Consider the following 13,992-nt stretch of genomic DNA (forward strand, 5'->3'; position numbering starts at 1 on the left):
TATTATAGGATCTGTATTTGTAAATATGTCTATCTCCACAAGAGAGCTTTATATTTTCATATGTTTTTGTGTTGCTCTCTAGTGACCATTGGATTCAACTTGAAAGGCTCCCTTTAGAAATTCTAAGACAGGTGTAATAAAAATGAATTTCCTCAGATTTTCTTTACTTGAGATCTTTCTCTCTTATTTTTGAAGAACAATTTTGTGGTATTTAGTATTCTTAGTTAGCAGTTTTGTTTTGTTTTCCTTTAAGCAGTTTTCATTTATTATTCCTCTCTTCTGCACTGCAAGATTTCTAATGGGACATTTGCTTATGACCTTAAGGAAGTTTCCTTTTACCTCATGAGTCACTTTCCACCGGCTGATTTTAAGATTATCTCATCTTTGACTTTTAAAAGTATGACTATGATGGGTCTGATATGGTTTGGCTGTGTCCTCACCCAAAATCTCATCCTGAATTGTAATAATCTCCATTTGTAAAGTGCAGGACCAGGTGCAGATAATAGAATCAGGAGGGCGGTTTTTCCCATACTGTTCTCGTGATAGTGAGTGAGTTCTCACGAGATCTGATGGGTTAAAATGCGCTTCCCCTTTGCTGTGCAGAAGCTCTTTAGTTTAATTAGATCCCATTTGTCAATTTTGGCTTTTGTTGCCATTGCTTTTGGTGTTTTAGACATGAAGTCCTTGCCCATGCCTATGTCCTGAATGGTAACGCCTAGGTTTTCTTCTAGGGGTTTTATGGTTTTAGGTCTAACATTTAAGTCTTTAATCCATCTTGAATTGATTTTTGTATAAGGTGTAAGGAAGGGATCCAGTTTCAGCTTTCTACATACGGCTAGCCAGATTTCCCAGCACCATTTATTAAATAGGGAATCCTTTCCCCATTTCTTGTTTTTGTCAGGTTTGTCAAAGATCAGATACTTGTAGATATGTGGCATTATTTCTGACGGCTCTGTTCTGTTCCATTGATCTATATCTCTGTTTTGGTACCAGTACCATGCTGTTTTGGTTACTGTAGCCTTGTAGTATAGTTTGAAGTCAGGTAGTGTGATGCCTCCAGCTTTGTTCTTTTGGCTTAGGATTGACTTGGCGATGCGGGCTCTTTTTTGGTTCCATATGAACTTTAAAGTAGTTTTTTCCAATTCTGTGAAGAAAGTCATTGGTAGCTTGATGGGGATGGCATTGAATCTGTAAATTACCTTGGGAAGGATGGCCATTTTCATGATATTGATTCTTCCTACCCATGAGCATGGAATGTTCTTCCATTTGTTTGTATCCTCTTTTATTTCCTTGAGCAGTGGTTTGTAGTTCTCCTTGAAGAGGTCTTTCACATCCCTTGTAAGTTGGATTCCTAGGTATTTTATTCTCTTTGAAGCAATTATGAATGGGAGTTCACTCATGATTTGGCTCTCTGTTTCTCTGTTATTGATGTATAAGAATGCTTGTGATTTTTGCACATTGATTTTGTATCCTGAGACTTTGCTGAAGTTGCTTATCAGCTTAAGGAGATTTTGGGCTGAGACAATGGGGTTTTCTAGATATACTATCATGTCATCTGCAAACAAGGACAATTTGACTTCCTCTTTTCCTAACTGAATACCCTTTATTTCCTTCTCCTGCCTAATTGCCCTGGCCAGAACTTCCAACACTATGTTGAATAGAAGTGGTGAGAGAGGGCATCCCTGTCTTGTGCCAGTTTTCAAAGGGAATGCTTCCAGTTTTTGCCCATTCAGTATGATATTGGCTGTGGGTTTGTCATAAATAGCTCTTATTATTTTGAGATACGTCCCATCAATTCCTAATTTATTGAGAGTTTTTAGCATGAAGGGTTGTTGAATTTTGTCAAAGGCCTTTTCTGCATCTATTGAGATAATCATGTGGTTTTTGTCTTTGGTTCTGTTTATATGCTGGATTACATTTATTGATTTGCGTATATTGAACCAGCCTTGCATCCCAGGGATGAAGCCCACTTGATCATGGTGGATAAGCTTTTTGATGTGCTGCTGGATTCTGTTTGCCAGTATTTTATTGAGGATTTTTGCATCAATGTTCATCAAGGATATTGGTCTAAAATTCTCTTTTTTTGTTGTGTCTCTGCCAGGCTTTGGTATCAGGATGATGCTGGCCTCATAAAAGGAGTTAGGGAGGATTCCCTCTTTTTCTATTGATTGGAATAGTTTCAGAAGGAATGGTACCAGCTCCTCCTTGTACCTCTGGTAGAATTCGGCTGTGAACCCATCTGGTCCTGGCCTTTTTTTGGTTGGTAAGCTATTGATTATTGCCACAATTTCAGCTCCTGTTATTGGTCTATTCAGAGATTCAACTTCTTCCTGGTTTAGTCTTGGGAGGGTGTATGTGTTGAGGAATTTATCCATTTCTTCTAGATTTTCTAGTTTATTTGCATAGAGGTGTTTGTAATATTCTCTGATGGTAGTTTGTATTTCTGTGGGATCAGTGGTGATATCCCCTTTATCATTTTTTATTGCATCTATTTGATTCTTCTCTCTTTTTTTCTTTATTAATCTTGCTAGCGGTCTATCAATTTTGTTGATCCTTTCAAAAAACCAGCTCCTGGATTCATTGATTTTTTGAAGGGTTTTTTGTGTCTCTATTTCCTTCAGTTCTGCTCTGATTTTAGTTATTTCTTGCCTTCTGCTAGCTTTTGAATGTGTTTGCTCTTGCTTTTCTAGTTCTTTTAATTGTGATGTTAGGGTGTCAATTTTGGATCTTTCCTGCTTTCTCTTGTGGGCATTTAGTGCTATAAATTTCCCTCTACACACTGCTTTGAATGCATCCCAGAGATTCTGGTATGTTGTGTCTTGGTTCTCGTTGGTTTCAAAGAACATCTTTATTTCTGCCTTCATTTCGTTATGTACCCAGTAGTCATTCAGGAGCAGGTTGTTCAGTTTCCACGTAGTTGAGCGGTTTTGAGTGAGATTCTTAATCCTGAGTTCTAGCTTGATTGCACTGTGATCTGAGAGACAGTTTGTTACAATTTCTGTTCTTTTACATTTATTGAGGAGAGCTTTACTTCCAAGTATATGGTCAATTTTGGAATAGGTGTGGTGTGGTGCTGAAAAAAATGTATATTCTGTTGATTTGGGGTGGAGAGTTCTGTAGATGTCTATTAGGTCTGCTTGGTGCAGAGCTGAGTTCAATTCCTGGGTATCCTTGTTGACTTTCTGTCTCGTTGATCTGTCTAATGTTGACAGTGGGGTGTTAAAGTCTCCCATTATTAATGTGTGGGAGTCTAAGTCTCTTTGTAGGTCACTCAGGACTTGCTTTATGAATCTGGGTGCTCCTGTATTGGGTGCATATATATTTAGGATAGTTAGCTCTTCTTGTTGAATTAATCCCTTTACCATTATGTAATGGCCTTCTTTGTCTCTTTTGATCTTTGTTGGTTTAGTGAACAGGCAACCTACAAAATGGGAGAACATTTTCGCAACCAAGTCATCTGACAAAGGGCTAATATCCAGAATCTACAATGAACTCCAACAAATTTACAAGAAAAAAACAAACAACCCCATCAAAAAGTGGGCGAAGGACATGAACAGACACTTCTCAAAAGAAGACATTTATGCAGCCAAAAAACACATGAAAAAATGCTCACCATCACTGGCCATCAGAGAAATGCAAATCAAAACCACAATGGGATACCATCTCACACCAGTTAGAATGGCGATCATTAAAAAGTCAGGAAACAACAGGTGCTGGAGAGGATGTGGAGAAATAGGAACACTTTTACACTGTTGGTGGGACTGTAAACTAGTTCAACCCTTGTGGAAGTCAGTGTGGCGATTCCTCAGGGATCTAGAACTAGAAATTCCATTCGACCCAGCCATCCCATTACTGGGTATATACCCAAAGGACTATAAATCATGCTGCTATAAAGACACATGCACACGTATGTTTATTGCCGCATTATTCACAATAGCAAAGACTTGGAACCAACCCAAATGTCCAACAATGATAGACTGGATTAAGAAAATGTGGCACATATACACCATGGAATACTATGCAGCCATAAAAAAGGATGAGTTCACGTCCTTTGTAGGGACATGGATGAAACTGGAAATCATCATTCTCAGTAAACTATCGCAAGAACAAAAAAACAAACACCGCATATTCTCACTCATAGATGGGAATTGAACAATGAGAACACATGGACACAGGAAGGGGAACATCACACTTCGGGGACTGTTGTGGGGTGGGGGGAGGGGGGGAGGGATAGCGTTGGGAGATATACCTAATGCTAGATGACAAGTTGGTGGGTGCAGCGCACCAGCATGGCACATGTATACATATGTAACTTACCTGCACATTGCGCACATGTACCATAAAACCTAAAGTATAATAATGATAATAATAATAATAATAATAAAAGAAAGAAAGAAAAAAAAAAAAAGAAATCACACATTTACTAAAAAAAAAAAAAAAAAAAAAAAAAAAAAAAAAAAATGCGCTTCCCCCTTCGCTCAGCTCTCGTTCTCTCTTCTGCCCCCTTGTGATCTCATGTGTGTATGTGACACCTGAGACCTAGGTCTTTCTATTTTACCTTTTTGGTGATACCACTTCACCTCACCACTAACTTTTTACAAGGTACAACATCAATTTAAGAGAGGAAAAGTGACCTTTTAAATAAATGGTGCTGGGGAAGTTGAATATCTACCAAATAACAAACACACATTCAAGCATCAAACCTTATGCAAAAATATATCATGAACTTAAATGTAAAACCAAAACTTTGAGAAAAAATATAGGAGAAATTCTTCCATATCAAGGGCCAATAGATGAATTCCCAGACTTGACACCAAAACTATGGTCATAAAAAAAAATTATAATTTGGATCTTTTCAGGATTTATAAAAAGATGTTTCTATGTTCATTGCCCTTAAAAGCATAAAAATACAAGATATGTCTGCAGCAAAATATTTTCAAACCACATATCTGACAATGGAGGAGTGTATTAAATAGACCAAGACATCTCAAATGTAGCAGTAAGAAAAGCAAACAATCCAACTAAATAATGTGCTAAAACTGCAAAGGGACTTTGTACCGAAGAAAATATATATACAGCAAAAGTCACACGAAAATATTTCAATAGCATGCATCACAAATGTAAATCAAAATTAGATAATACTTCACACTTAAAATGGCTTAAATAAAAAATAGTGATAACATGAAACTGGCAGGGATGCAAGAAAACATCTTTTATATATTGCTGATGAATATATAAAATGGTACAGCAACTCTAGCAAAGCATTTGGCAACTTATTACAACTATCATGTGACCCATCAATTGTACTCCTGGATATTTATCCCAGAGAACTATAATTTTTCCATTCACATAAAAACCACTATATCTATCCATCTATCTATCTATCTATCTATCTATCTATCTATCTATAGATATATACACACACACATATAATTTTAATGCAATTGTATTGTCATCTATAATTGTGCTGTTAAATAGAGTAGCCTTGTGGTTATTTAAATTAATTTAAAAATTAAAAAATTTAAGACTTAACCCACTAGGCACATTTCAAGTGCTTAATAATCACTTGTAGCTAGTAGCTTTCATATTGGACAGCATAGATGTAGAACACTTCCATTATTGAAGAAAGTTCTATTGGATAACCCTGGATAATAAAAACATTGTTTTTGATTTTTTAAATTTCTGTGTTGACTAAAACTTAAATATTTTGATAACTTTGATTCAAATGTTAATTGTTATGTGGAATACTATGATACCTATACATAAAATTAATAGTGTGGCATAAAAGGAGATATGTTGGAAATAATTCTAAAGAAAATGTGATTTAGTTTAAAAAATATGCCAGTAAAATAATGTTTTATTTAGAATAACAGTACTTATAGTTTTCAAAATTGCATACTTTTATATTTTTCAGATGCAATGTTGTTTAGTATTGTCAATAGTCTACAATGCATTAATAAATGCTATTGTAAAATAAACCAAAATGAAAAGTGAGAGTTTTCAAATGATAATTTTTCAAAATTATTATTTTATATGTTCTTTCTTATAATTAATGCCACTAAAATAAATAGTTTTTCCTAAAGAATTCCTCATTTTATAATATTTTAATTGTTTCCCAGGACTTAATTACTTATAGATTTGCAAAGGTGAAGTTGGATATGACTTCATCCTGTTAAATTCAGAAAACATCTAAAAACATCATTTGGGAAATCAACACAGGGCATAGAATATCTGAAAGTTTGGATATACTAAGAATAACTGTAGCATTGATTTACCTTATTACTAGTTTAATACAATTTAATAAAATAGTATTTTCTTAAATTTACCCTGTTCCATTATTCTCTAGTGTGTGTTGTTGTTTTATTATTTTTGAGAAATAGTCTATTGTTGAAAATAACAAAATGTCCTTATTCATTCTCCTGGTGAGGAATGCTTTAGTTGTTCAAGTGTGTGTGTGGACATACATTTTTATTTCTTTTGAATAAATACCTAGTAGTAAAATTACTCATGTTATAGTAAGTATATGCAAAACTTTAAAATAAACAGCCCAACTGTTTTCCACTAGCAGTTTACAAGAATTCCAGTTATTGTACATTCTGTTCAACACTTGGTATCTTCAGTCTTCTTTAGTTTTAGCCAATCTAATGTGTGAGTCATAATTTCTCATAGTGGTTTTAATTTGCATTTCCCCAAAGGCTAATGAGCATTTTTTCATGTTTGCCATTCACATAATTAATTTTGCTCAAAACTTCTGCCTATTTGTTATTAGGTTGTTTGTCCCCTTATATATTGTATTGAGTTGTTCTGGATACAAGGGTATTTTTGTGTCAAAAATGTGTTATATCACAATGTGTATTATATATATTCACAAATATTATATAAATATATTTCTTACTTTTTTGACTTATCTCTTCATATTATTAATGATATTTTGCAAAAATCAAAGTGATTTTTTAAATTCGATGAATATTTTTCTTTTTCTTTTTTTGTTTTGAGCTTTTTATGTGTTAAGAAATATTGACCTATCCCATGGTTGCAAACATTTTCCCTCTATTTTCTTCTAGGAACTTTATAGATTTGGCTTTTGCATTGCTGATACAAGCCACTCTGACTTCATTTTCTTATATGGTATGAAATAAAGTTGATATTAATCATTTACCATAGCACTGTACAGTTGTTCCAGGACTGCTATTATAAATATCAATGTTTCCTCATGGAATTGTCTGGAACGTGTGTTGAAAAAGCCATGGAATATATATGCATGTGTCTGTTTTTGTGACCTACGGTTGATCTGTATGTGTATAGTATCGCTAATTACACCCTATGTCAAGTACTTAAAATTTAGAGTAAAATTTGAAATTGCATTGTATGTTTTTTTCCAACTTTGTTTTCCTTGAAACATTTTTCTATGTGAGTTTAGGTTGATTGTACTTTCACATAAATACTGACATTTTTATTGAAATTATAGTACTTCTACACATCCATTTTGAATAACGAACATTATGATAACATTGACTCCTTCATTTTATTAATAAGCTATATTTTCTATTAAATATACTTAGTTTCACTTAGTATCATTTTGTAGCTTTCAATATGCAAGAAATACTGCATTTTTGAATTTATTACTGTTTCTATTTTTTATATTCTAGTAAACGGAATTATTTTTTATTTCTGTTTTCAATTATACAGCTACACATGTTGACCAATAAGCTTGTAACTTTCTAATGTTTTTATAATTTTCTATACATTGAAATTACTATCCTGTGTCATTTCCCTTCACCCAGAAAAAAATGGACTTTTGTGTAGGGCAGGCAGGTCTTTGGGCAATAAATTGTCTACATCTTTGTTTATGTAAAAATAACATTCTTTTGCCTTTATTTGTGATGGATAATTTTGACATAGCTATAAATTTTCTGCCATTGTCTAGCTGTCACAGTCCATCCTTTAATTTTTCAGCATTGTATTCTGTTGTCTGGCATCTTCGTTGATAAAGATAAAGATTTCTTCGGCTTATTTTGTCGTAGCCTTGGAGGTTGAGGCGAAGGCTCAGTTCGGGAAGACTCACACTTGAAATTTTCACCCTTTCTAGTTGCAGATTTTTAAAGAATAAACCCTCCCCTAACGCTGTTCTCTTGAGTGCTTTGCAATTTGTGTCGTATTTTATTTACATGTGGAAAGGGTCAAACTATCAGGATTACTGGAAGTTCTCCTGATGGGTTTTTGTTTTTTGTTTTTTGACAGAGTCTCCTCTGTTGCCCAGGCTGGAGTGCAGTGGCTCAATCTCAGCAAACTGCAACCTCTGTCTCCTGCGTTCAAGCATTTTCCTGCCTCAGCCTTCTGAGTAGCTGGGACTACAGGCACATGCCGTTATGCAAGGCTAATTTTTGTATTTTTTTTTATAGAGAGGAGGTTTCACCATGTTGGCCAGGCTGCTCTATAACTCCTGACATCAAGTGATCCGCCAGCCTCAGTCTCCCAAAATCCTGGGATTACAAGTGTGAGCCACTGTGTCTGGCCCTGATCTTTCTGATTCTGCTTGGCCTAACCTCAGGCCTCCCAGAGTGTGGGATTATAGGCATGAGCCAACACGTCCAGCTGCCAGTGGTAAGTTTTTATGGCCAAAAAAAATTATTTTTAATTCTCGTATGCATTAATTCACTAAATACTGGAAGAACTTTTCTTACGGATAGTATTCTGAAAATAAAGAACTGGATGCATGAGTGTGTTTTAGGAGGTTTTCTTTTTCTTTGTTTTTTTTTTTTTTTTTTGAGACAGAGTCTCGCTCTGTCGCCCGGGCTGGAGTGCAGTGGCGCGATCTCGGCTCACTGCAAGCTCCGCCTCCCGGGTTCCCGCCATTCTCCTGCCTCAGCCTCCCGAGTAGCTGGGACTACAGGCGCCCGGCACCACGCCCGGCTAATTTTTTGTATTTTTAGTAGAGACGGGGTTTCACCGTGTTAGCCAGGATGGTCTCGATCTCCTGACCTCGTGATCCACCCGCCTCGGCCCCCCAAAGTGCTGAGATTACAGGCGCTAGCCACCACGCCCAGCCCAGGAGGTTGTATTATTAAAATATAAAAAGAGGCTGGGTGCAGTGGCTCACACCTGTAATCCCAGCATTTTCGGAGGCTGAGACAGGAGGATTGCTTGAGCCCAGGAGTTTGAGACCAGCCTGGGAAGCATGGTGAAACCCTGTCTCTACAAAAAATACAAAAGTTAGCTGAGTATGATGTTGCACACCTGTAGTCCCAGCTACTTGGGAGGCTGAGGTGGATCACTTGAGCCCAGGAGGTGGAGGTTGCAGTGAAAGATCTTGCCATTGCCCTCCAGGTTGGGAGACAGAGCAAGACTCTGTCTCAAAAAATAAATTAGTTAACTAAATCAATAAAAGTAATGTATACATTACATGAAGCCTAGTACAATGAGTATGCCCCTTCTCTGCAAGACCCTCGTCTCTACTGGGAGGCCATCATATTTCCCTACAGTTACTGTGGAGGAATTTTTACCTTCTCCCTATCTTTTTGCAAGCTAGAGCCTGAAATGTTATCCTGTGCCTAATATTGCTGACATTTCCAGGTCTGTCTATGCTGACAGCTGTTATTTTGAAGTAAGCATATAAATAATAAAAATAAAGGAAATAAAACATATTGGTTACTTTTCTCTCTAACACTGCCTCCCCTTCACTGCTATCCCTTTCCCAAGCCCATTAATGATCTTTTCTGAAGCACCCCTAATTGTCTTCACATTCTGTTTATAGACCCTAGACTACTCTTTCCTCAGAAGACTGTGTGGAGTTCACACCAATGGGTCTCTCAGATTTTGAACTACAGAATGCACAATTGAGTGACGGCCCCCACTACTGCCCTGTGCTACCCATCAATATGTCCCCACTGAGGCCATATTTTGCATGAGCTACTCTTAACCAATGATTGAGCATTAAAAAAAAATGCTAAAGCCAAGCCATTTCCAGGAAACACAGGACTTCTCTATTGGAGAACTTAGACTGGAGGATGCTATACTTTTCTTGCTAAATTATTTTATTTCTGCACCACACCCCACACACCACACACTTCCTTCCTTCCTTATTTTGTTCTCTCCTTCACAAAAGGTTAGACCAGCACCAAAGACTCACAGCCCTCACAGCCTTCCCTGGATCCCTCCTTTTGACACTAATATATATTATACATGACATTATAATATATAATATGGATTGCCCAGCTGATCTTGTTTTACTGCCTGCTTCTTAAAGAACTCAAAATAATACAGGCTTTGATTTATGCCAGCTGCCCTGAAAAATATTTATCTGATAAGGTGCCCTTTAAATTGTGTTAAATATTTTACTTCCCTTTATTCCACACATAAGCAATTTTTTTAAAAAAGAAAAGGGAACTGTTGGAGTGAGTAACTAGGAGGGAACAATTTTTCTCTTTTTTTGTTGTTTATATTTCCAAAATTACTGGCAGAAAAATACTCAGAATGTTGTGTGTTTGTTTAATTATAGAAAAATATTAGCACATTTATGGGAAAAATCTCTCTTTGGCAGTGAACAAAATCAAAGAGAAGTCTAGGTTAACAGCATAAGAGGATACAGGGTACTTACATGGGAAATAGTCTGGCCAATTTCTGATATCTAAATATCGTTAAAGGGAGAAGCCTGGGGCACTGACAATGAACTAAGATGTATCTTATTTCTTTAAACTTAAAGGGCACAATGACATATTTGTGCTTCAGTTCTTATAAATAATTATACATGTTGTCAAGTCAATCTTGGTTGTTTGCTTGGTAACTTGTCATTAAAGTACCATCGAGAACCAGCATGCCTATGAATATGGACACCAAAATTCTCTGTTTGTGTTTCGTTTCCATGTTGTGGTCACTCCCCATATTAACCAGACTATAGTTGTTTTTTTTTTGAGACAGAGTCTCACTCTGTCACCCCAGGCTGGAGTGCAGTGGCGTGATCTCGGCTCACTGCAACCTCTGCCTCCTGGATTCAAGCAATTCTCCTGCCTCAGCCTCCCCAGTAGCTGGGACTACAGGTGCCCGCCAACACGCCAGGCTAATTTTTTGTATTTTTAGTAGAGATGGGGTTTCACTGTGTTTTGATTTCCTGACCTTGTGATCCACCCGCCTCGGCCTCCCGAAGTGCCAGGATTACAGGCGTGAGCCACCGCGCCCAACCACTTGTGTATTTTAAATACCTTCATACAGAACTCAAGACAGGCTGTAATGTATTTGTAAACCCATAGATATAGAATGACTGTGATTAAAAAACTAATGGCCTAGAATTGAGTCCACTTTTAAACACAGACTCATTACGATCTGGCTATAATATTATATTTTAACCACATGCCCTAACTGAATCAAAGGAATGCTTAAAAATTACAATAAGTAAATTAGTAAATAGCCATGTAAATTATACTATTAATGCAGTAATTCTTCTTACTCAAGATTTCACTATGTCAACTGTTGCTCAAAAATAGATGAACACAGTAATTTAAGAAAATTTAAGAAGAGAAACCATGTTCGTGTAACTTTTATTATAATGTAATGCTGTAATTGTTCTATGATTAGTTATTTTTAATTTCTTACTATGCCTAATTTATAAATTAACTTTGTTATAGTTACCTGTGTATAGGAACAACATCATGTATATTACCCTCAAGCACACAGTAGGTAGTCAATAATGTATATTAAATTATTAATGCTATATTATTAGGATTATTATTTTGAAGGGCATTCCACTAAATCCAAAGCAATTACAAGGTGTGAGGTTTTCTAAAGAGCAAGTAACACACTTTTGTTTTAATTTTGATTATGGGTTATTTTAAAAGGTTTGATATTTTAAATGCGTGATAGTTGGGATTTTATAAGACAAGTTAATTATAAATGCATTTTTTCACATCAGTACATAAATTTCTTTTACTCGTGAACAATTTAAGGACAGAAATGTTTGAATGTCTAACAGAAAAACAAGCATATCTTTCCTCAAACCTAAATAGCATTATTCATTGTTGAAACAGGAAAAGGAGACACATTTCAGACCAAAAAAGTCTTTACAAAATATATTTTTGCCACTTGGGGTATGAAAATTATTTAATTATTTCATGAAAACATATCATTTTATCCTTTGTCCCAGAGGCAAAACACCAATGATTGTATTCAAGAGGGACAATACAAATTCAGATACATATTATAGATATTCTATTTTCTTTAACATTGTTGCAAGAAAACAAAGCTCTCATTTTGTTTTGTTTTTGTCTTATTTTTTTCCTATATATTTTTAGGGTATTTTAACTGAGATGAAAAAATATACTTAATATTTGGGTAAATAGGAAAGCCTAGTTCCTGCTGTCTGATGACAGAAGCTTCTTGAACTTTACACTCTTCCAGTACCATGAGCACTATCTGTCTCCTGACAGGTACATTCATTCTCATATTGGATCAAACATCATTTCATAGTTTTCTGGTAAGCTTACATGCCGTGGGAGAGCAATACCTGCTAATTTTTATCCAGGCCTAGTCAGTCACCATGCAGGATGGGATTAAATACTACACAAATATAACTCTGTTTGTGTGCCCTTCATCATCCTGAGGGAGTACCATTAGAGGCATTTACCATAAATTCCACTTCTAACTAGTGGCTGAAAGTAAACAAACTTGAAGATGGGATGGATGGTAGAGAATATTTGCTTTTGTCATTAGGTGGACATTAGTGTACGGTGGTTATGGAAATATAGCCTTCCTCCCTAGTGTTCCTTTTTCATTTGTTTCTTCTCTTTCAGTTGGCAGTGCCATCTTGCTAGAGTTCTGCATGTTTCTGTCATGGCACCCTGCATCACCATACTTTGGACCTCTTTCATCTAGCTTCTTATTGAAGATGGTTGGTAGGAAGACAGTTTTAGAGTCCTTATAGCTCTGCAGCCATAAACAAAAGTTTTAGATATTTCAGAGTAGGAGTAGGAAGTTGATATCATTAGTAATGATAATCATTTTGTCTTACAAAAACACATCTTCCCATATTCAGTTTTATCTCATACCCTCTAATCAGTTATTTATAGAAAAGAGAATAAAGGTGAAGGAAGTGGATAACTCTGTATTCTAAAATGTGTTCTCATAATTATTTATTTATTTTTCAATTTATCTTATGTTCTGATTCCTATGGTTTAAACGTGCCCTTCAAAACTCATTTTAAAATTTAATTACAATTGTAACAATATTAAGAAGATGTATCTGTAAGAGATGATTACATCATGAGGTCCCAACTTTATGAATAAATTAATGCCCTTATCCTGGGAGTGCAACAGTTATACAGGAATGGGTTCCTGATAAAGAGGATGTGTTCAGCCCACTACCCTCTCTGTCTCACATGCTTACTTGCTCTTCCACTGTGGGATGATGCTCACCGGATATCAGCATTCTGCTCTTGAACTTTGCAGCTTACAGAATCATGGGCGAAATGGACCTCTGTTCTTTATCATTACTCAGCCTATGGTGTTCTGTTATGGCAGCAAAAACAAATGGATGAACACCCTATTTTTTCTCAAAGAAAATCAGCAGCAATTTCCAGAGCTTAATAAAATACATGTCTATTGATTCCAGGTCCTTTTCTTATGTGTGTAAAAGGCTCAAATGGACTATGCTTTAATGAAATGCTAAACTCTTGACCTAATTGCTTTTGATATTTCTAAAATAAATGTTGAACTGTCAGAGATTCTTTGAGTTATCAGTCTGAATCAGATCTTGTAATATAACCACCACTGCAGGCTATATTTGTACCAAATGAATAGAAATGTTATATCTACAGTTGAATAAGACTTCGAAAACACATCAAATTGTTGTTTTAATTTATTAGTTATTTATTTCCTTACCTAGTGACCCACATCTCCAAAGTATAAATTGCCCAGAAGTACTTGAGTGAGCCACCACACTCAGCTTGAACATAGTACTTTAAATCTTTCATCCATGGCTGTATAACAAGCCAACTGAAAGTTA

The sequence above is a fragment of the Pongo pygmaeus genome, chromosome 2, assembly GCF_028885625.2.
Source record: "Pongo pygmaeus isolate AG05252 chromosome 2, NHGRI_mPonPyg2-v2.0_pri, whole genome shotgun sequence".
In the NCBI taxonomy this organism is placed as follows: Eukaryota; Metazoa; Chordata; class Mammalia; order Primates; family Hominidae; genus Pongo; species Pongo pygmaeus.